General features: G+C 43.1%; 1 protein-coding gene across 2 annotated transcripts in view; it reads right to left on the bottom strand.

The window, feature by feature from the left end:
- SHC3 (SHC adaptor protein 3) overlaps positions 1-24,898 on the bottom strand; it is a 183,207-nt gene that overhangs the window by 157,139 nt on the left and 1,170 nt on the right. The window lies entirely within an intron of this gene.

The following is a 24,898-nucleotide window of genomic DNA, read 5'->3' as shown; positions in this document are numbered from 1 at the left end:
CCAGGGGTTGGGACTTGGTGCTTTCACTGGCAGGGCCCCAGATTCTATCCCTGAGCAGGAAACTAAGATCCCACAAGCCCCACAGCACAGCCAAAAGCAAAACATATTTTCTAGGGAATTCCTTGGCAGTTCAGTGGTTAAGGCTCCCTTCCAATGCCAAACTCCTGGGTTCAATCCCTGATCAGGGAAATAAGATCCTGCAAACTGCATGGCATGGCATGGCCAAAAAAAAAAAAAACAAAAAAAACAAATGCCTTCTAAGAATATTTAATAATTCAGAGAATCATTGAACTCGATCTCAATTCTGCATAAGTGAAAATAAGGGCTAAAACAATCATGGAAATCTTAATAGCAATTATTATGGAAAATTGTGATTACAGGTAATTTTAATTTTCTTCTTTATACCTTAGTTTCTACTTTTCCTGCAATTTTCTTGCATTGCCTTCATAAGAGAAAGATAACATTATTAACTAAAAGTATCCATATTTGGTAAGGTTGTCTATAGACTTTCAGATTTGCAATAATAGTCAATGGTTCTGTTTTTAAGATTTTAGTTGTTAGTGGTACAGATCGCTAGTGACTTAAAGGGTTTCAGGTTCTATAGGGAAACTGGCACTTTTGATGTGTTCTCTGGGAAATTCGAGTTAAAGATGTGAGGCATATAAGATATACTATAAACAAGCTCCTGCCTGAGTCTCATCTGTGACCTGGTCAACCATCACTCGATAACCTGTGGGAACCCAAAGGCCCAGGGCAGGCTGTGAACTTCATCTCTTTCATCCAAATCCCCAGTGGTGACCATTGCACCTGAGCACAGACAAGGGCTAACCAACTGGCTTCCCTGGTGGCTCACATGGTAAAGAAGCTGCCTGCAATGCAGGAGACCCAGGTTCAATCCCTGGGTGAAGAAGATCCCCTGGAGAAGGGCATGGCAACCCATTCCAGTACTCTTGCCTGGAGAACTCTGTGGATGGAGGAGCCTGGTGGGCTATAGTCCATGGGACTGCAAAGAGTCGAAAGTGACTGAGTGCCTAATATTCCAGGTCACTTCACTACACACCTACAATCAATTAGAATTCAAATGTCACAGACTTACAGAATGTGTGACAACTTTAAATTCAAGCAAAATTCTGTTCCAGAAATTTTAGGTTTGAAAAATTCTTTAGAATTGCTGAAGTTAGCTGTGGCCCAACCATCTTACCAAATCAACCACAAACATTTGTGTTCAAGAGTAACTTCTCTACAAAGAACAAATCTGCAGACAGTGTGAAGAAAAGGGGACCCTCTTACTGTTGATGGGAATGTAAATTGGTACAGCCACTGTGTAAAACGGTATGGAGGTTCCTTCAAAAGCTAAAACTAGAGCTACATATGAGCCAACAATCTTACTGCTGGGCATGTAACCAGAGAAAAACATGACCGGAAAGGATACATGCACCCTAATGTTCATTGCAGCACTGCTTACAATAGTCAAGACATGGAAGCAACCTAAATGTACATCAACAGAGGAATGGATAAAGGTGTGGTGCATATACAACGGAATATTACTCAGCCGTTAAAAAGAATGAAATAGTGCCATTTGCAGCAACATGGATGGACCTAGAGAGGGTCATACTGAGTGAACTCAGACAGAGAAGGAGAAATAGCATATGACATCCCTCATATGCCGAATCTAAAAAGAAATGATAGAAATGAACTTACAAAACAGAAAGAGACACATAGACTTAGAAAATGAACTTATTGCTGCTGGGAAAGAAGGGATAGCTAGGAACTTTGGGAAGGTCATGTACACACTGCTATATTTTAAATGGATAACAAAGACCTGTTTATAACACTGGAACTCTGTTCAATATTATGCGCCAGCCTGGATGGAAGGGGGCTTTGGGGGGGGAGAAAGGATACATGTATTTTTATGGCTAAGGCCCTTTGCAGTTCATCTGAAACTACCACAACATTGTTAATCAGCTATGCTATGCTATGCTAAGTCACTTCAGTCATGTCCGACTCTGTGCGACCCCATAGACGGCAGCCCACCAGGCTCCCCCGTCCCTGGGATTCTCCAGGCAAGAACACTGGAGTGGGTTGCCATTTCCTTCTCCAATGTATGAAAGTGAAAAGTGAAAGTGAAGTCGCTCAGTCGTGTCCAACTCTTCGTGACCCCATGGACTGCAGCCTACCAGACTTCTCCGTCCATGGGATTTTCCAGGCAAGAGTACTGGAGTGGGGTGCCATTGCCTTTTCCATTAATCAGCTATACCCCAATACAAAATAAGAAGTTTCAAGGTTGGGAAAAAAAGTTTATGGACATAAACTAATCAATGGTGGCAGAAGTCAGAAGAATGGGTACATTTGGGAGGTTCCTGACTGGCTGGGACACAGAAAGCCTGGGAATGTCCTTTAGATCTTTGTCAGGTGCTCTGTAGGTGTAATGTGTTTCTATATATATATGATGTTCGTTGAGCTAAACACTCAAGGTCACATAGTCTACTATGTGGTCAATAAAAAGAACAAAAGATCATTGCTTTTTAAAAAAAATCCTCAAATCACTTTATTTTTAATGCTCATTTTCTTCTGACAATGTAAGTTCCTTGTAGCAAAATTTGGAAAATACAGACAAGCATCAAAAAATGAAAATCATTTCTAATCCACCCACCAAAATAACTTGGCATTATGATACGTGTTGTCTGAAGCCCTATGACAACTCAGCTTCTGTGTACTGGCTTATAGGGCAGCTAGCAAGTTCTGTACCAACACCTATCAACTTCAACACTGGTGCTGGGCACTGCAGCCACATAGACATCACTCACCCACAATGAAACCTGTTTCCAATATCCACACTGCTTCTTTCCAGGAGCAAAAACCAGTTGCTGGTAATTACCTTGCTACTCACCCTCCATGACAAACCCATGCTGTTCATATTGTAGCCCCAAAGAAAATCTGCAGAAGTTGGGAAGCTGACAACCCAAAATGGGGACCAGGAAGAGCAAGTGATCACTCCCCAGCTTTCATCCCATCAAATCTCAACCTCAGCTCCCCTCAGGGGCATGTAGAACAGCACTGTACCATCACATCTGCCTCCTGGAACAGATCCACATGAGTTAGGAGGCTGAGCTGACACAGAGCTGGAGTCACAATCTTGTGATATGACAGTACTCTTTCTTGAATAAAGTAAATGAATAATCAATCTCTTTGACTGAAGACAGAGGTCGTCCCTGACTCATAAAACTTTGGAGAGGTGAGCTCCGGATTCAATAATAGGGACACGGATGGCTCAAATAGCAAGCTTTCAGGAAGCCTCTATCACCTGCTAGGCGCTGAGCCAATTGCCCTACTAATGTTCATTGACTGCACTCTTTCTGACCAGCCCTATGAGATGGTGCTGTAGTCATCCCCACTTCAGACTTGAGGCTCTGATGCACCTCCTCCTGGTGGGCATCACCCTGGGGAATGGACAACTAAGAGTTAAGTAAAGTTGTCACCTGTTCAGAGAACTTGGAGTAATAAAGTGCAAGTGAAAATGTTAGTTTAGTCACTCAGTCGTGTCTGACTCTTTGCGACCCCATGGATTGTAGCCCACCAGGCTTCTCTGTCTATGGAATTCTCTAGGCAAGAATACTGGAATGGGTTGCCATTTCCTTCTTTAGGGGATCTTCCTGACCCAGGGATTGAACCCAGGTCTCCTGTATTGCAGGCAGTTTCTTCACCATCTGAGCCACCGGGGGTACCTGTTGTTAAGTCCAGAGAACTCAGGGTATCTGTTGTTAAGAATAAAGCCAGAAAATATGTTTCCGGTGCAGTTAAAAAAAAAAAAAGTGCACATGAAGAGGAGCACGCTGCAGGACGGTCTGGTGGGAATGAAAGGGTTGAGTGTTGAGAGAGGTGATGACCCACTTTCAGTCTCCCTGTTTTCTTTATTAGATTTTTTTCAGCTCCTACACAAGGAAGAAATTAGCCATTTGGTTCCATAGGCATCCTACGTCTACGTTTCCTTAGCTAGTGTGACAATTCTCGTTTAATCTTTCATCTAACAGAGAAAATTATATTAATACAAATGCCATATAGGCTTTCATCAAAAAAAAAAAAAAAAGCCAGGATGTCTTTGTAAATGTTAGCTGGTGGCGTGTGTCATCCATCTCATTTACGACGAGGAAGCTGAGTCAGAGAGAGGAAGTATGACTGGGGTTTGGTTAAAAGTAAACCACTGTGCTTCATTTCATCTGAAAATCACAGGCAACGCAATAGGCCACATCTGCTATTCAAAGCCAAAGGAAAAGAGGGAAGAAATATTCCCAAAATACCTATGGGTGTGACAGCTAAAGCCACGTTATAGCTAATGTATGAAGGAGGCGAAGCTGACCGGCCCTCTTTAGCCTACAAAGACTCCATTCACTCTGACACTGAACTAGCTGTTTGGTCTCAGAAGATACATTCTCTTGCCTGTAGAATTGGTTTTCTTTACTTCCCAACCCCACCTGAAAAAAATAAATAAAAAGATTATTGGACAAGATGGCCCCTGAAGTCTCCTTAGCTCCTCTCTGTGTAGTTGAACCTTTATAGGTGTAGTGTCAACAGCCACATTCTCAGCCCAGCCAGGCTTCTTCTGTGGACCCACTGGGCCTTGAGCTCCAATCTCAGCACTGGGCCTCCGTACTATTGAATCAGACTGTATCTTGATGCCTGGCTTTGTCTTCCATTCCTTGCCACACTCCCTTTTGCCTAGAGCCTGCCTCACTGTCCTGGCTCTTAGTGAGCGGCTGCCAGCCCAGCATCTGGACGCTGACAACTGAGAACCTGGCCAAGCTATCTTAGAAGCCTTGTCATGGCAACCGGATCTCTTGAATCAGCCCCTTCACATTCCTAGGGATGGTGACTTGTATCTTCTTTCTTTTGATACTTGTCAGTCTTGTTAGGCTTATCCATCTTATTATTTTTTCCACAGAATCAGATTTTTGTTTCATGATTTTTTTTTCTATTGATTTTGTTTTTCATTACATTGATTTCTGCTTTTATCTTTGTTATTTCCTTCCTGCTACTTGATTTGGCTTTATTTTGTTCTTTTTTAGTGTCTTGAGCTAGATACTTGGGTCACTGCTTGGAGAAATTTTCTCTTTTCCAAAGTAAGCATTTGTTGCTATAAATTTCCCTCTTGGTACTATTCTAGCTGTGTCCCACATATTTTGATATGATGTAGTTTCATTTTCATTCCCTTCTATGTATTTTTGAACTTCCTTTGCAATTTGTCCTTTGTCCAGGGATTATTTATAGGCATATTGCTTAATTTTCAAGTGTTTGTATATTTTTCTGTTGTCTTTCCTTATCAATTTCTAACTTGAATTCATTGTGGTCAGAGAACATACTTTGTATAATTTCAATTATTTTAAACTTGGTTAGGTTTGCTTGCTTTATGGCTTGAACTGTGGTCTATCTTAGTAGATATTCCATGAGTACTTGATAAGAATGTTTAGTTTGTTGTGGTTTCATAGAGGACTCTACAGATGTCTATCCGCCCCTATAGTTGATTATGTTGCTCAGTTGTGTATATCTTTGCTGATTTTCTGCAGAAGGCAATGGCACCCCACTCTAGTACTCTTGCCTGATAAATCTCATGGATGGAGGAGCCTGGTAGGCTGCAGTCCATGGGGTCGAGAAGAGTTGGACATGACTGAGAGACTTCAATTTCACTTTTCACTTTCATGCACTGGAGAAGGAAATGGTAACCCACTCCAGTGTTCTTGCCTGGAGAATCCCAGGGACGGGGAGCCTGGTGGACTGCCGTCTCTGGGGTCGTACAGAGTCAGACATGACTGAAGTGACTTAGCAGCAGCAGCAGCAGCAGCATGCTGTTAGGAAGAGTTCTAATTTCATTCTTTTACATGTAGCTGTCCAGTTTTCCCAGCACCATTTATTGAAGTGACTTAGCAGCAGCTGCAGCAGCTGATTTTCAGCACAGTAACCTATCCATTGCTTGGGGTGAGCTGTAGAAACCTCCATCTATAACTGTAGGTATATACAAGCATTCCTGTACTTGCTTCTGTTACAAGAATTAATTCATAATACACATGTAGCTAAACTATGCTCTTCTCATCCAACAATGCCTTGTGAAATCCAATCAACTATAAAACTCTAACTCACTGTTTTAAACGTCTGCATGTTACTGTGTGGTGTTAATACACCACAACTTATTCCACCATTCTGCTGGGGGACATTTGCTTTATTTTATGGGTAGCGTTATTTTCAGTGATGATTCCGCTGTCCTTCTTAATTGTGATTCTGAGTTTTGATGACCGAGGTTGATGGTTGGAAGTTCACAGTAGTTGTATGGCCTATAGGAGGAGGATAAGAGGGCACAGATGAATCTGAACTGAGTCTTTTGATAAAAGGAACTGTGACTCTGAAAATCATCTGTTTGTAGATTATAATGAATAATCCACAAAGAAAGCCCTATCATCCTTTCTTGGAAAACAGAGCAGCTGTATCTTAGACAAATGTGAATTTACCTCTGTCATGGCAGCATATGAACTAAGGCCCAAATTATCCTTCAGTTCAGTTCAGTCGCTCAGTCATGTCTGATTCTTTGCAACCCCATGGACTGCAGCGCTCCAGACCTCCCTGTCCATCACCAACTCCCGGAGTCTACTCAAATTCATGTCCATTGAGTCAATGATGCCATAAACCATCTCATCCTCTGTTGTCCCCTTCTCCTCCCGCCTTCAATCTTTCCCAGCATCAGGATCTTTTCCAATGAGAAAATTCTTTAAATCAGGTGGCCAAAGTATTGGACTTTCAGCTTCAGCATCAGTCCTTCCAATGAATAATCAGGACTGATTTCCTTTAGAATGGACTGGTTGGGTGTCTTCGCTGTCCAAGGGACTCTCAAGAGTCTTCTCCAACACCAGCTCAGAAGTATCCATTCTTTGGTGCTCAGCTTTCTTTATAGTCCAACTCTCACACCCATACATGACCACTGGAAAAACCATAGCTTTGACTAGATGGACCTTTGTTGGCAAAGTAATGTCTTTGCTTTTTAATGAGCTATCTAGGTTGGTCATAACTTTTCTTCTAAGAACCAAGCGTCTTTTAATTTCATGGCTGCAATCACCATCTGCAGTGATTTTGGAGCCCCAAAAATAAAGTCTGTCACCATTTCCATGGTTTCGCCATCTATTTGCCATGAAGTGATGGGACTGGATGCCATGATTTTAGTTTTCTGAATATTGAATTTTAAGCCAACTTTTTCACTCTCTTCTTTCACTTTCATCCAGAGGCTCTTTAGTTCTTCACTTTCTGCCATAAGGGTGGTGTCATCTGCATATCTGAGGTTATTGATATTTCTCCCATCAATCTTGATTCCAGCTTGTGCTTCATCCAGTCCAGCATTTCTCATGATGTACTCTGCATGTAAGTTAAATAAGCAGAGTGACAATATACAGCCTTAACGTACTCCTTTCCTGATTTGGAACCAGTCTGTTGTTTCATTTCTAGTTCTAACTTATCCAGTTCTAAATGTCCACTTCTTTATTTTTTTAATATTTTATTTTACTTTTTTAACTTTACAATATTGTATTGGTTTTGCCATATATCAACATGAATCCGCCACAGGTATCCACTTCTAAATTATCCTTCAGATCAGATCAGATCAGATCAGTTGCTCAGTCGTGTCCGACTCTTTGCGACCCCATGAATCGCAGCACACCAGACCTCCCTGTCCATCACCAACTCCCAGAGTTCACTGAGACTCACGTCCATCGAGTCAGTGATGCCATCCAGCCATCTCATCCTCTGTCGTCCCCTTCTCCTCTTGCCCCCAATCCCTCCCAGCATTAGAGTCTTTTCCAAGGAGTCAACTCTTCGCATGAGGTGGCCAAAGTACTGGAATTCCAGCTTTAGCATCATTCCTTCCAAAGAAATCCCAGGGCTGATCTCCTTCAGAATGGACTGGTTGGATCTCCTTGTCATCCAAGGGACTCTCAAGAGTCTTCTCCAACACCACAGTTCAAAAGCATCAATTCTTCGGTGCTCAGGCTTCTTCACAGTCCAACTCTCACATCCATACATGACCACTGGAAAAACCATAGCCTTGACTAGATGAACCTTTGTTGGCAAAGTAATGTCTCTGCTTTTGAATGTCCTATCTAGGTTGGTCATAACTTTCCTTCCAAGGAGTAAGCGTCTTTTAATTTCATGGCTGCAGTCACCATCTGTAGTGATTTTGGAGCCCAGAAAAATAAAGTCTGACACTGTTTCCACTGTTTCCCCATCTATTTCCCATGAAGTGGTGGGACCGGATGCCATGATCTTCATTTTCTGAATGTTGAGCTTTAAGCCAACTTTTTCACTCTCCTCTTTCACTTTCATCAAGAGGCTTTTGAGTTCCTCTTCACTTTCTGCCATAAGGGTGGTGTCATCTGCATATCTGAGGTTATTGATATTTCTCCCGGCAATCTTGATTCCAGCTTGTGTTTCTTCCAGTCCAGCGTTTCTCATGATGTACTCTGCACATAAGTTAAATAAACAGGGTGACAATATACTGCCTTGCGGTACTCCTTTTCCTATTTGGAACCAGTCTGTTGTTCCATGTCCAGTTCTAACTGTTGCTTCCTGACCCGCATACAGATTTCTCAGGAGGCAGATCAGGTGGTCTGGTATTCCCATCTCTTGAAGAATTTTCCACAGTTTCTTGTGATCCACACAGTCAAAGGCTTTGGCATAGTCAATAAAGCAGAAATAGATGCTTTTCTGGAACTCTCTTGCTTTTTCCATGATCCAGCGGATGTTGGCAATTTGATCTCTGGTTCCTCTTCCTTTTCTAAAACCAGCTTGAACATCAGGAAGTTCACGGTTCACATATTGCTGAAGCCTGACTTGGAGAATTTTGAGCATTACTTTACTAGCATGTGAGATGAGAACAGGACAAAACTCTAAAAATATAATATACACTAATCCAAACAATTCCACCAAATTTTTCACACGAGCAACGTCTCTCAAAAGTAATTAACAAACTAATACATAAACAAATAGAATCCAGGATATCATGAGATTGGGACTGTTGATTGAGTGAGAAATGTTTAACTTGGAGAGAAGAAAGTAAGGGAAACATTCCTCCAGCTCTCTCAGGCTCTGTAACCTAATAATGAAGATCAGACCTGCAAACGTCAACCACATGGGGGGAAGCCATCCAGTGTAATCCAACAAGGACCAGCGTTAGAATGGTCCCTCCATTAAATAGGGGGCATCCTGACTCTAAGAGGCTAGAGATGGCAGCTGACCTCTCACCGTCCCTCTGACTCTGGCCAACCCCTAGTCAAACACCATGCCTCCTCCCACCTTTAAAGTGTTTCTCACCCTGGCTCTCTTGCTTGAACACCCTCCACTCTTCCACCTACCCAGATCTGGACAGTCTTTCAGGACTCAGAAAAAAAAAATCCCACACCTTCTGTGAAGCCTTTCTTGATAACTCCAGCCACCACTAATCTCTCACTATGCCATTAGAACCTTATTGAACATGATTTTTTTTTTCTTTCTTTTTAAAATGAAGCTGCTTTTCCTTCTCAACTGGATCACAAGTTCCTTTTGTAAAATCACCCTGTACCTCTTTCACAATCCACAATACCTTCCACAGGACAAGGCAAGTAATTGAGTCCTCAGAAAATACTTGTTGATACATTCATTTTCCCTCATTCTTTTTCATAAATCCACTTGCTTTAATTAGAGGTGGGAGCATGTGGAAGTGTTCAGTTTAGCTTTCTGTTTGGAAATGTCCTGGTGACATTTGGTTATACAATATTTTAACTTAATAATAATTATTCATGGCTCTCATTAAAGTTGATTCTCTTATTGAAATCTTTCTGCAATTAGTGTTAGAGAAAAAGCAATATAAAACAGAATTCATGGGTCCCTCTGATCTAGGGAACACCCTGTAAAGACTTTGGATGGGCTATTTCATACATGCCAGTTCACAGAAAGAACAATCATCAAGGGACTTTTAAACAGAACAGAGTTCAAAATGTGCCTCTCTTAAGTCACATTCTTAATCACCAACCATATATGACAGGACCACAGGTCACCCTCCTAACCAGTCTCTGTTGCTCTGTCATACACCCCAGTGGCCTCCAGCCACCTTGATTCCTCCATTTTCACATAATAAATGTTTGTCACAGGCTCTTTACCCAGGGACATTTTGGGGAGAGCCAGCTGACCTCCTTTTCCACAGTGCATGGCCATGTAAACCTTCTCTGGAGAGTGATTTCTTGAAAGCAGGGACCATTGAATTCATGTTAGGTTTGCAGGAGCTCCAGCAACATGAATCTGGCAGGTTCTCACTCAGCATGGATTGAACTGATGAACACAAAGACAGGCCTACAGGGCTGTGGAGACCCTGAGGAGTGACACTAACTCTGCCTCACCAGAGAGACAGGAGGGAACAGCTGCCCGAAGCTCTTGAAAGCTAGCAGAGTTAATGGACTCTCCATCTCAAGGGATATGATTTTGAGAAAACTCTAGGAGACAGTGGAGGACAGAGTAGCCTGGCATGTTGCAGTCCATGGAGTCACAGAGTCAGGCACAACTGAGCGACTGAACAACAACCGAGTTATTCCAGGCCAAGATGGAGTGGACAGAGGAGGCCCAGAGTGGGAAAATGGCCTTGGAACTAAGGCCAGAGTTGCAACTTGTTTGAGGAAAACAAGTTGTTTTATGAGGCTGGAAACTGGAGGGGCAAGAGTTGAAGCTCAAGAACTAAACTGAAGCCAAATTGTAAAAGTCTGGGTGTCATATGGAATTCATTTGGATTAAATTCCATAAGCCAAATCAAGCGACAGAGAGATTTTAATTAAGAAGATGAGATATGCATTTTACAAAGATAAATGACTCACCACATTAAGAGAAGAATACAAAAAATATATATTTACTCACTAGATGCTGGAAACTAACTTGAAAGTTTTTGAAACTAAGATTATAAGAAATGTTTCTTAACTTGTAAAAGGGTATATGACAGTAAATGTCCTCCTTTATAGTTAAGTAAGAGGACTCACTTTGTAGCCAGGAGTGAAAAAGTCACCTTCATCAATAGAATTGATCACTGTTCTCTAGGTCCCACATGTATCATAGGAAAAGATTAATATTAGCTAAAACTTACTGTACTCACAGGCAAAAATATTTGCCCAAATGGAAACACGTGTGTAGAAGAATGTTCATTATTTTACTGGGATAAATTGGAAAATATCTACATGTCTAACAATAGCTGCTGCTGCTGCTAAGTCTCTTCAGTCATGTCCGAATCTGTGCAAGCCCAGAGACGGCAGCCCACAAGGCTCCCCAGTCCCTGGGATTCTCCAGGCAAGAACACTGGACGGAGTTGCCATTTCCTTCTCCAACGCATGAAAGTGAAAAGTGAAAGTGAAGTCACTCAGTTGTATCCGATTCTTCGCGACCCCATGGACTGCAGCCTACCAGGCTCCTCCATCCATGGGATTTTCCAGGCAAGAGTACGGAGTGGGGTGCCATTGCCTTCTCCAGTCTAACAATAGAGAACTGACTAAATAAGTATTAGCACCTCCATATACATGAATATTTGGCCTCTCAGGTGGATATTTGGCTTCCCAGGTGGCTTAGTAGTAAAGAACTGCCTGCCAATGCATGAGACATAAGAAACATGGATTCAGTCCCTGAGTAGAGAAAATCCCCTGGAGAATATGGCAACCTATTCCAGTGCTCTTGCCTGGATTATCCCATGGACAGAGAAGCCTGGTGGGCTACAGCCCATGGGGTCGCAAAGAGTCAGACACGACTGAAGCGACTTAGCACACACGCATGCACACATACATGCATGCAGGTATACTGTGCATGTAACATGTGCATGAATGTTAAGCAAATGCCAAAAAGAAGGAAGCAGAATTATAAATACTAATGCTGAACGATTTCCAAGGCATATTAAATTTTTTAAAAAAGCAAGTCACAGAAAAGTGTATGTAGGATATTTTGCTTTGTGAAACAGAAAGGGAAAAGAAAAGATACAAGAAAGGAAGGTAAAAAAGTGTGCATATGTGTGTCTGGAAACACAAATAGCAAACAGGTGATGGTGATTATCTATGAAAGGAAGAAAATTTGAAGGGAAGGCTGTTGAGAGGACACTCTGAAACATCTAAGTAAGACTATATCATCTTTTTTATTTAATTTAAAAAAGAAGAGTCCTTCCCAAAGCAATCATCGAAGACTGGTTAGTACATTGTAATAGTCACAGCAAGAAATGATGAGGGTATGAATCAGGGCAAAAGGAAAAGAAAAAAAGATTTGAAACCCTGTGGAATAGAAATGATAGCTCAGTGTTTGAACGGATACAATGAGTTTAGGAAAAGGAGGCATTCAAGGATGGCTTTGAGGTCTTGAATTTGAGAAGCACGTGAGCAATGAAACCCTTAACTGAGGTGGGAAAGGTTATGAATTCAGTTTGAGATTTGTTTCATTTAAGGGGCCCTGAAAGAGAGGATGTGCATGTTACATGGACAGTGAACAATACGGACCTGCGCCCAACATATGCCACTGGCCTTTGACCTATGACACGGGTCCAAGCCACCATCACTCCTCCTTATTACCTCTCAACTGTCTCTACTTTTATTCCTGACTTTCCAATCTGTTCTCCACACAGAAGATAGAATAGTCTTTCAGAAAATCTCCAGTGGTTTCCCACTGTACTTGCCTAGTGCTGGCCAGCCCCTAGGGACCCTCCCCTGACTCAATACACTAATTACATTGGCTACTGTCAGTTTCCATCTCCTCCTAGAATGGAACATGCATGCACACACACACTCACTCATGCTTGAACACATCTGCATACCAATTCCATCCATCTTCCTGGATATCTAGGGCTCCACTTCCATATCACCTCCTCTGAGAAGCCACCCTTGATCTCCACATCCTCACCACCAATGTGATCTCCTGGTACTTTCTCTCCTCTGTCTCCACCACTGGCACCAAAAGAGCAGGAATTATGCTTATTTAATCCCCTCTTTTGGAGAAGGCAATGGCACCCCACTCCAGTACTCATGCCTGGAAAATCCCACGGACAGAGGAGCCTGGTAGGCTGCAGTCCATGGGATCGCTAAGAGTTGGACATGACTGAGAGACTTCACTTTCGCTTTTTACTTTCATGCATTGGAGAAGGAAATGGCAACCCAGTCCAGTGTTCTTGCTTGGAGAATACCAGGGACAGGGGAGCCTGGTGGGCTGCCATCTATGGGGTCGCACAGAGTCGGACACGACTGAAGCAACTTAGCAGCAGCAGCAGCAATCACCTCTTTATCCCCAACACATTACCCCAGGATGGGAACTTAGTTGGAGAAGACTCTTGAGAGTCCCTTGGACTGCAAGGAGATCCAACCAGTCCATTCTAAAGGGGATCAGTCCTGGGTGTTCTTTGGAAGGAATGATGCTAAAGCTGAAACTCCAGTACTTTGGCCACCTCATTCAAAGAGTTGACTCATTGGAAGAGACTCTGATGCTGGGAGGGATTCGGGGCAGGAGGAGAAGGGGACGACAGAGGATGAGATGGCTGGATGGCATCACCGACTCGATGGACGTGAGTCTCAGTGAACTCTGGGAGTTGGTGATGGAGAGGGAGGCCTGGCGTCCTGAGATTCGTGGGGTTGCAAAGAGTCAGACACGACTGGATGACTGAACTGAACTGAACTGAATAAAACAATTGGTTAGTAGATTGATGGAGGAGTTAATGAATGAGAAGAGGAACAGAGAGGGTAAGACTGTTTATAAATAATCCAGGAATAAAAATGAGGAGAAAAAGCAAAGAAGAAGAACCTTCACACCAGATGCCAGGAATCTGGGAGACAGGCTGTGAGGTGTCAGCACCAGATGAAGTGGGTTTTTGATTTTATAATTAGGGGGTCATCCAGGAACCTTTTCCAGACACTGTCCACAGGTCAGAAGAAGTCAATTGTCTCATGTTGGCATGAATTAGGTGAAAGAAAGTGAAATGAGGAAGGTGGAGTAGCAAGGGAAGAAGGGATACTTGGAGGGGAATTTGTTTTAGGTGCAAGCAGCCTAAGGAGGGAGGAGGACATGGTAACCCACTCCAGTATTCTTGCCTGGAGAATCCCATGGACAGAGGAGCCCAGAGAGCTATAGTCCCTGGAGTCGCAAAGAGTCAGATATGACTGAGTGACTAAGCATGGCACAGCCTAAGGAGGAGGTCCAATCAGTTATATTTTATAAAAAGTAATACTCAAAACTCAGCACTTCTAAGTATTGTATGACATGTCAATATCATCCACACCCTTAAAGTTAAGAGTCTGCAAAGCTGTGTTACTACACATCTTTTCCCACATCCCATAACTATTTACACCCCAAGAATTGGCAAACTCTGGGAAGATCCCCTGGAGCAGGAAATGGCAAGCCACTCCAGTATTCTTAACTGAAAAATCCATGGACAGAGAAGCTTAGTGGGCTACAGTTCATGGGATCTCAAAAAGTTGGACACAACTGAACATGCACGAACATACACAGCACATAAATCATGCTTTTGTCCAGAAAGCCAGGTGTTAACTTTTCTCAGCAAATCCCTGCCCTGGGAGTCTTAACCAACAGATAGTGCAGGAGTGAGAGAGGGTGGGGTGGGCGGCAGGGTGCAACAGAAATGGGGAATGCAATTAAAGGACAGGAGTTTGTGGATCACACTGGAACATCGGAACCCCCCTCCTCTTAGCCATCATTTGATGATTTTTATTTTCTTCTCCCATGTTAGTGAATAAGTAACTAAGTCACTCTGCAAACAAGATTATTATCTATTATAGGAGTTGCTACTTCCAGTGAACAAATTCACAGCTCAGTCCTTTAGAGAGTGCAGCCACCACCACCTCACAAATAACCATCCTTAAAAAAAAAGCAGTGTTTGGGGACTTCTCTGTGGTTTAGTGCCTAAGACTCCATGTTCCCAATGCAGGGGGTCCTGGTTCGATCCCTGGTCAGGGAACTAGATCCCACATGTTGCAAATAAGAGTTCTTGTGCTGTATGAAGATTCAAGATGCTGAGTGCTGCAACTACGACTGGGTGCAGCCAAATAAATAAATAAGACAACTTTTTAAAAAGCAGTGTTTGGACTCCCCTGGTGGTCCAGTGGTTAAGACTCCGGACTTCAGTGCCGGGGACACAGGTTCTATCCCTGGTCAGGGAAGATCCTGCATGCCACACTGTGAGGCCCCAAAATAATAATAATAATTTAAAAATTTTAAAACAATGTCTCTAGCCCAGAGACCAGGAGGAGAGTCTAAAGGAGGGGCTCCTGAAGGACTGAAGCCAGCAGAACCAGACAAGGACAAACAAGGCTGACACGTGCGAGAATCAGGACTTCTAGACTGTGCCCCAGCTTCCATCAGTTACAAGAACATGGACAAAAGATAGGAGCTTCTCAGAACGTGAGCTCAGGAAAGTCCCAAGTGTCTAACAGTGCTTCCTCTGGCCCAGGACTCAGGCCAGCTTGCTCATGTGATAATCAGCTTTTCACACAAAGCCCAGTTTCTGAAAGGGACCAGCCCTAGCTACTTCCACTGTCTGGTAATATATACTCTTCATTCTCTAATTTGCTCAAGGCTACAAACAGAAGCTCACATGAAACGACTTTTTAAAAATCTATGAGAGCAACTCTTAAATTGAGAAAACTAGGCCTATAAATTACTATTATTATTTGCAAATCATAAAGAAAATGCACAGTTTTTCCATTTTAGTAATGACTCCCAGTGGGGCTTCCCAAGTGGCTCACCGGTAAAGAATCCACTTGCCAAGGCGGGAGACGCAGGAGACATGAGTTTGATCCCTGAGTCAGAAAGATCCCCTGGAGAAGGAAATGGCAACCCACTCCAGTACTCTTGCCTGGAGAATCCAATGGACAGAGGAGCCTAGCAGACTTCAGACCATGGGGTCACAAAAGGAACTGGACATGACTTAGTGACTATACAACAACAATAACGCACGGATCTAGAAACACCTGTTTCCCTCCTAGAGCGTCTGTCCCTGGTTGAGAGCCTGTACACAGACACACAAGGGGGCTGTATTTCCACCAGTGAACTTGTTCTGGCCTCTGGTGATAATGTTAGGTGTGACACCTCACGTATCCGGCCTCCACTCTGAGCAAGTGTCAAACCACAGACACACTCTTGCCACTGGTCTCAAAAGTTCCACAGCTCTCCTGGTGTGCAGGGGTCATAGTTCATCTGTCTAATACTCCAGGGTTTTGGTTTGAGGTCCTGCTTGAGGAATTTTTAAAGGTGTCTCCATTTGGTGCCCAGAGAAATGGTAAGAAAACCTGAGATTCTTCCAGGAGATTTACTTAGGTGTTTCTTATCTTTCATCTCCATTCTTCCAGGGCACATGAATCTCTCTAACTGTTTGGGTGAACTAATGGCCATCCTAGATGAGACTCCAAAAGTTTGTGGCTATGCCTGTGATGGTGAATTTGTGTGTTAACTTGGCTAGGCCACCGGGTGCCCAAAGAGGGACCAACAGTGATTCTGGGTGTTTCTGTGAAGGTGTTTATGGATGACTTTAACATTTAAATGGATAGACTGAGTAAAGCAGACTGCCTTTCCCAATGTGGGTGCGTCTCATCCAATCAACTGAAGGCCTGAATAGAACAAAAGACAGACACTCCCCTAGGATAAGAGGTAATTCCTCCCACCTGAGGGCCTTCAAACTGGGATAATGGCTTTCTCCCGCCTTTGGACTCACACTGAAACATTGTCTCTTCCTGGGTCATAAGCCTGCTGACTCACCCTGCGGACTTCTCAGTAATCACATACGCCAATGTCTTGTCACAAATCTCCTCCTATACGTACATCCTACTGGTTCTCTATCTCTGGAGACCCTGGACTAATACACTGCTATAAAAACAGTTTGGGAGAAAACCCGTTCCTCAAACGGTCATCTGGTTACTAAAGAGTCAGAAGAGGGGTGGTCCAGGGGAGCCCGAGCAGGGTCGGTAGCGAGGTACAGCTCCCACCCCATCCCCTGGGGGTGCCCATCAGCAGTGCCTCTTGGAGCCCAAAGTCAGCACCTTTAAAGAAGAAACCACAAGGGCTGCCCTACTGTCTCTGTGCTGGGGACCGCAGAGTCGAATGCAAGGGTGTCCCAGGGCCTGTGACCCTGAACATGCTCCGCCAGATGTGGAAGCACAATGAAACCCAATCCTGCAACTTATTCATCAGAACCTCGAGTTCTGTCTGAGCGCCCCAGCCCTGCACCATTCAGGAAGTGGGGGAGGCCATGAGCTGGCAGCTGGAGAAGCTGACTCGGGTACCTGAGGGCTCATCAGACCATCCTCTCTTTTTTTTATGTTGATGTTTTGTATGCTCAGTGTGTGTTTGAAAATCTCCACAGCACATGTTTACATTTTATAAAGAAAGGTTGATGGGACTTCTAAGACTCTACCCTCCCAGTGCAGGGGGACTGGGTTCAGTCCCTGGTCAGGAAATCAGGTTCCACTTATGACAACTGAAAGTCCGAATGCTACAGCTAAAGATCCCACATGCTGCAAATAAGACCTGGGAGCAGCCAAACAGTAATAACATACATTTAGAAAAAAAAAAAAGAAAGGTGTACAAAAGAAGCAGGTGAGAGACATCACAAGGCTGCAGGACTGCCAGCAACAGAAAGTGGCCCATCAGTGTCTGGGCTTAGAGTCCATGACCGTGTTTCTCTGCGGGCCCTGGGACCCATCAGATAATGGGTTCCAGGCCCCAGAGGCTGCCTTTCTCATTATTGCTGCCTTACAGATTCAGCATTAGGGGACAACCATCTCTCCCCCCATACGCCCTCCTCCCCGGGGTTGGGGGAGGGCAAAGGTCCTCTCCTGCTGAGCAGGCTGTGGGGACTTCTGCTTGAACAGGTCTCTGCTCGGTAACATCAGTGTCCAAACCGAGGCCCGGAGGGAAAGGAAGTAAGGAGTATGTGCCAAGTCCTAGGAGGGAAAGGGGTCTTCAGGATCTGACCTGGTGCAGCACAGTGGTCGCAGCAGAACCCGAACTGTGCATACACACTGAGTCCACCTCCAGGAGGGCCAATGAAAGGGCTGGTTCTTCACCATGAAGAACACTCAAAAAACAGTCACCTTTTCATGGTTTCATCACCAGAGATAAAAACGTTGTTTCTCCCTCTTTGGGGGAGAGCATAAGAGACCCTGATTTTATAGTGTTTCTGCTGAAAACAGGTTAGGGGCTAGTTTTCCCTCAACAGAGCTAGAGCTGTGCTGTGGTTTTTCAAAAAAATTTTAAACAGAAGATTTTTATATGGGCAAGCGGTATTAGAAATGCTGAATATTTGCAAATGCAATAGGATTGAACCTGGTCTGTGAGGCTGTTTAGACTGCCAAACAATTATGCTTAATGGAATTTGATAAAATAAAGTTTGTCAGAAGGGTCCCAGCAGAGAGGCTGGGTGAAGGCTAAGTCCCACTGAGTCTGTGGAGTTGGTACAAATTTAAATTTCTTAAAATTTGAAATCAAATCTTTGCAGATTTTTTGCCCATTCAATAGACAGAAGTGAGGAAAGGTTCTTCTGAGGGGCTTTTACTTTAGCAAAACAACACATTTCAGAAAAACTAGGATGGCTTCAAGTCAGCTTGAAAGTAAGCAGCTGGGACCTCCCTGATTAAGATTCTACACTTCCACTGCAGGGGACGATAGTTCAATCCCTGGTCAGGGAAGTAAGACCCTTCATGCCAGGTGGTGTGGCCAATAAATAAATATAGAAAGCAAGGAGCATCATAACAACAAGCTCTTTGAACATTCTTCCTCAGAAAGTCATGGCTTGGAAGGTTTCAGGTACTTTGAAGCTGCTGAGCGTCAGAAACACCAGTAATAAGGTGAGTCTCCTCCCCTTCAACTCTCCCATTTCTGCAGCTTCTCTTCCGGCACCCAGGTTTCCCGACAGCTCCTGCAGGAGATGAGACCGTGGCTAGAAATGGAGATCTCAGCTGGAAGGTGGTGGAACTTGCCAGACCTCTCTTATCGAGAGGCAAGGCAAGTGTGAGCCCAGAGTCTGAGGGCCAAAGACCAAGGATGCCCTGAGTTGCTATCACCTACCAGAGCAAGGGCAGAGGCTGATCCCAGCCTGAGGCACTGCAGAGTCAAGAAGATGCTCGAGGAAACCAGTTCCCCAAGGACAGCAGCAACTGGTCCTCTCCTCCCAAGTGCATCACAGGTATGCATGGCACCTTCTCCCCACCAAGGTGAAGAGAACAGCCCTGCGTGAACCATGGAAACTCAGCCTTTGACCCAGCATCTTGTTGGAATTCAGTGGTTCTCGTGGAGATTCCTGGCCCTGGCCCTCCAAGTTTAACTAGTGTCTTTCTGTTTATTTTAGGAAAACAGCACCAATCCTAGCGCTGGGAGGCACAGACTGATGCCTCTGTGTGTGTGTGTGTGTGTGTGTGTGTGTGTGTGTGTGTGTGTGTGTGTGTCTATGTGTGTCTGTGTGTGTGTGTCTGTATTTGTGTGTGATTAGTTGCTCAGTCATGTCTGACTCTTTGCAACTCCATGGTCGAGAGCCCACCAGACTGCTCTGTCCATGGGATTTTCCAGGCAAGAATACTGGATTGGGTTGCCATTTCCTCCTTCAGGGGATCTTCCCAATCCAGGGACTGAACCCGTATCTCCTGTGTCTCCTGTACTGGCAGGCAGATTCTTTATTGCTGAGCCTTTACCGTTGAGCCACGTGGGAACCCCAGACTGACACATATCAACGGGTTATTGTCTCCACGCTGGTGGTGGTTAGGGAAGTGGCTAAACCACATGGGGACAGAATGATTTGTTGTTTTTTGGTGGTTTTTTTTTTAACCTCAACTGAAAATCAATGCTTATGAATTTGCAGGACCAAAAGCAACTTGCGCAGCTGCATGTGCACACACACACACACACACACACACACAAAGCCAACATCCACCCACTCAGCAGGACATTCTTACACTTAATTCCTCCCACCATAAAGACATTCTTCATCCACTACACATTGTAAATTTTTTATGTTAAATTCAATTTTTTTCTTGTCCTTTACCCAGGAAATATGCCCAATTGATCATTTTTTTGCATTTCATCTGAAACTATCTTTTTCTGAATTAATTCCATGTAACTTTATTTGTCTTTGGGTATTTTCGTTTGAAGTGTTGAATCCTCACTGTTCTTCCCCCTGAACCCTATGCAACTTTCTGGGCAGTAGCACCATGGGGTCTGGTCTTGGCCGCAGCCACCCAGAAGGCACGTGACCTGGGGAAGCACAGCCCGACACCATGGTGCAAGCCGGAGGCCCCTTTCTTCCAAATGCACGAGGTTCAGGAGCAAAGACCTGCCCCAGCCATGACAGGCTGACCTCTTGAGCCCCACACTCTGAGGTGGCCAAATGGATCTGGGGTCCTGGTGTCCAGGCACCCTGCAGATTCTCCACATCCAGGCCATGTTCCTGCTCGGAGACACCACAACCAAGTGAGGGGCGGCAGGCTTCACACACCCTTCAGAACAAGCCAGTTGGCTGGAAAATCAGCCTCTTACATGTCTTACATGTCTGTTGCCCAAGTGTCCCATTATCACAACTTTCCTTAAAAGATATTTCTCATATATGACAAATATGACATATATTCAAAAATAAAACCGAGTGGGAACGTAAAGGAGCAAGAAGTCCACTCTTTGTAAGATTTAAGTTTCACCAAAAGCTTATCTTTCAGAATTATTTTCTCTTAAATGTGAATGTAAAAGTAATGAATGAAATAATCAGGCATTTCTGGAAATATAACATTTACTATTTTCTAATGACCCTGTCTGAAGTCATTACAAGTTGTCTACTCAGTATGTGTGTATGTGTGTGTATGTGTGTGTGGTGTGGGATATGTGTATATGTGTTTATGTGTGATGTGGTGTGTGTATACATACACACATTTCACACATCTGCTATACTTGTGTCACATAAAAAAAAAAAGAGGTGTCATGCTTTCCAGATCAAATAAATAATTTTGTCTAATCTCACAAAAATTTCTTAAACTGTTTTTCAAATCATTTTGACAGTTTACATATAAGCCATGCATTCATGAGATTTTTCAACAATTTTAAGAAAAAAATCAACTTTTAAAATTGTGTTCTATATCAAGGAACAACTTACTAATCTAGAATTAAAACAAAATTCGATCAATCCCACCACAATACTATATCATGGCTATACATGAAATAACTTTGTTGGTGACTGTTTAATATGACCTTACTTAGCTCATAGTTATCAAAAGAATACAGTGCTAATAAAAGAAAAAAGATTGTAGATACTTTTTCTAAGAATAAATTTAAAATACTTTTAAAGACAGTGAGGCAAGTGAGAAAAAAATACCAATTAAGAATAAATTTTAGAGTAAGAACAGTTAATAAAGACCACCTATAAAAAGCAATAGAACATTTATAAATAAAATGAATAATTCATACACCCTAAATATCATCAGAGTCACAAATGGGAGAAACAAAATAATTTTTAAAGAGCTTCTGTAAAAACAAGGCTTCATCCCAAAAGAAAAACAATCCAGCACTTCAGGAAATAATTCAGCAGTTCTCTGATTATTAAAATCTCCTATAAACAGCTCATAATGTGAAGCTATTGTCAGTAAAGACCCAGCACCACTCTTTGCAGACCAAAACCTTGGCTGTCTGAGGGGGCTGTCACAGGATTTAAGGGTGAATAACCTACTTTCTCTGGTGGCTTTCCTATTGGCTCAGTCGGTAAAGAATCTGCTTGCAATACAGGAGACCTGGGTTCGATTCCTGGGTTGGGAAGTTCCCTTGTCAGAGGGCATGGCAATCCACTCCAGTATTCTTGCCTGGAGAATCCCATGGACAAAGGAGTCTGGCGGGCTACAGTCCGTGGGGTTGCAAACAGTTGGACATGACTGAGTGACGAAGTACAACCTACATTCTCACTGGGTTGCTGGTGATCAGCAAGCATCTTGACCTCCTGATTCTTGCTGTGGGCACTCGGGTCAGCCCTGAATGTGGCCACTTCTTATCCTGATCCTGTTTTGAGCCTGTGGTGTCATGTGCTGTAAAGCGAACTCTTCTTCTACAGAACCCTCCCACTGAGGGACAACAGCTAACTCAGGTGTAGCCCACACAGTATTGCCTTCCATCAGGGGTGGTCGAGGCTGAACCTCAAGACAAGCTTGCTTCAAATGACTCTTTCACAACAGCCAGTGGCTATTTTAAAGAACTGACCCCCAACTGTTCTTGGCTATCTTTCCTTCCTAAACTGTTCGCCCTGCGGATCTGTGTGTAGAGCATCCCAATATTGCCTTTGGGACCTGCTAAACATCAGTAGCAGCCCCCACGGGCACTCAGGCTCCTCGCCAGCTTGGATTTCTAGGCAATAGAATTTGAAAGTGGGCAGCAGTGTCCTCCATACTTGTCTCTAGGCCTTTTAAGCCCAAATGTAAAATAGTTTTAAAATAGAATTATAATGAAAATATCCATTGCTCTTTGCTGTTATGATTTTCCTTTATCTCAAGGACATACTTTCTTGTTCTTTTCCTTTTGTGTCACCAAAAAAGAAACACACACACACACACACACACACACACACAAAACAAAACCCAGTGTCAGGCATACTTAGGCAGGTACAAAGGTACCACCAATGGGTGTCCTGAAGTAAACAAACACAAACCTGAACCCTTGCTCATTTGCATAATCTCATGCTGTTATTAACATCAGATTCAAGTGAAGGCACGAAGGACAAATTAAACGTGCTCTGAGCCTGGAATTCTACTGCTGCTCAGGTATTACTATTTTTAAATTTCAAATCCTTCATTAATTAATATTACAACCTGCTCTTCAAACAATTTGGTGTTTCCTAATTGATACACCAGACATCTATATTTTACAATGTCCATTTTTATGTAAGTAGATTACATTGAAATGTTTTTAAAGAATAAATCTGTGTGCAATATCCTAATATTGTCTTTAGGTAGATATGTCTGTGAGGCAGGAAATCTATAATTATACAGCAGATGAGTCTTCCAGGAAACTAGAAAACATTTGGGGTTTTCCTTAATTTAGACATACATTTAAATCAAAGAGAATAATAACAAGTTCTCTCCCAAACTCCAAGCCTTTCGATTCTGCTGTTGATGTACAAGCAAGTTATAAAGACTACCTCTTTTCTATCTACCAGAGATCTTTCAAAGTAAGGACACCAATAAAACTATTTGCAAATCAGCCAATAATACCAGGTTTCTTTCTTTCTTTTCTTTTTTTAGTTTTGTGATCTTTCAAGAAAATAAACTCACGGTTCTAAACTCAACAAGGGCAATTCAGAAATGTGCACTGACAGAAGGCCATGTGATGCTGTGAATCAAACGTGCGCAGAAGAAACTGTCCTTTAGTGTCTGGACTCCTTTGCTGTGTGATTTCAAACTTCTCCAGGGAAACCTGAGCTTATATTCCTGTGACGCCACCATTCACCACTGAAGATGGACCAGGCGACAGCAAGGAGCACTAACCAGGCATGCTATGTGCCCCCAGGTCACTACAATCCTTTGGCACAGCAAAATGACCCCAAATCCAGAAGGCTCTAGGCAGACCCAGCCTTTCACTTATTTGAGTGCTGCTCTTGCTTTGGGGTTGAGGGAACCGGATGTCACAACCTAATAGCCCAGCACAGTAGACTAGTTTTCTTCGGCCACAACTGACATTTAGAACTGGATGTCAGCCTTCATCCTTCAAAAAGCAAGAGTAAAGCCCTAAGCAAAGCAAGTTATTTTTTTAAAGGAAACTTTAGAGACTTAAGTTTCTAAAATTCTCCCTCCATTTGGAAACTACCCTCTATGTTCAACATGACAGGTATAAAAACCTTTGCCAACATCTGTCTAACATGGTTCTTTTTTTTCTTCAGATAGCAATTATACTATATTACACATGCCACAAGTAATATACTCTGGCATCACTTCTTAACCTCAGCGTTGTCAGGGGTTTTCTTGTTTGGTTTTGTTTCTTCTTTTTTCCTTTTGTTTTCGGCTCCTGGTTATATAACTTAAAGAAGGCATACAAGAGGAATATTCCTTTTCTTTTACAATAAACTCAACCAGCTGTGCATACTGTATGTTGATCTTCATCCCTTTTGTAATATACATGATTAATTCACTCTCAGAAGCTAAGAATGAAGATTAAATTAAAAAGGAGACTCAAAAGGAGAACAGGTCCATTTTTAATGCTGATGATCTCATTCCTTTTGTTAGTACTTTTGAGATAGTTAAAGATAATCCACAAAGTCAACTGTTTCCTTTAATATTTGGTTCAAAATTATCAAGATATATTTTGCCAGGGGATGTGGTCTGTAGAATTTTGAAACTGGATCTGTAGCCAGTAAGTATTAATATCCACTAAGAGCCTGCAGGTTTCTCAGTGTGATTGACAGCACCGTGGGGACAGTGTGCATTTCATTTCTCTTAAAACAAAAAGTCATGTCTTGGAGTGACCAGTCTGAAATAATGTCATTTTGGCCCCTTTCCACTGTCTGGAGGCTGTCTGCCCAGCTGGAAGAGCACTGTGGTGATCCTCTGCTGCCCAACGACCAGAAGGATGTGATAAGCATGTGGCAGGCCAGTGGAATACTGCCAAGTATTTGTTCTTTAAATATCATAGAATACTTGCATAAGAGAAGAATTTTGTGGACTACATCAGGCATGGTTGTATAATTCTCTGTGTTGGAGGAAAAAAAAAATCTACTTTCCAGCCTGTGGCTCAGCTTCCTTTAGCCTATTTAAAGGGAAGGCCAGTCCCCAGGGAAAAACAGTCCCAAATTTCCTTCTGCTGCTGTAAACCAAAGGAGGTATAGAAGGAAAGGCAGAAACCAAAGAAAACCTTGCTGGCTAAGAAATTG

The sequence above is a fragment of the Bos grunniens genome, chromosome 8, assembly GCF_055505025.1.
Source record: "Bos grunniens cultivar Pamir isolate PY7600 chromosome 8, Bosgru_T2T1.0, whole genome shotgun sequence".
NCBI lineage: Eukaryota > Metazoa > Chordata > Mammalia > Artiodactyla > Bovidae > Bos > Bos grunniens.
This window is presented reverse-complemented; position numbering and strand designations above follow the sequence as displayed.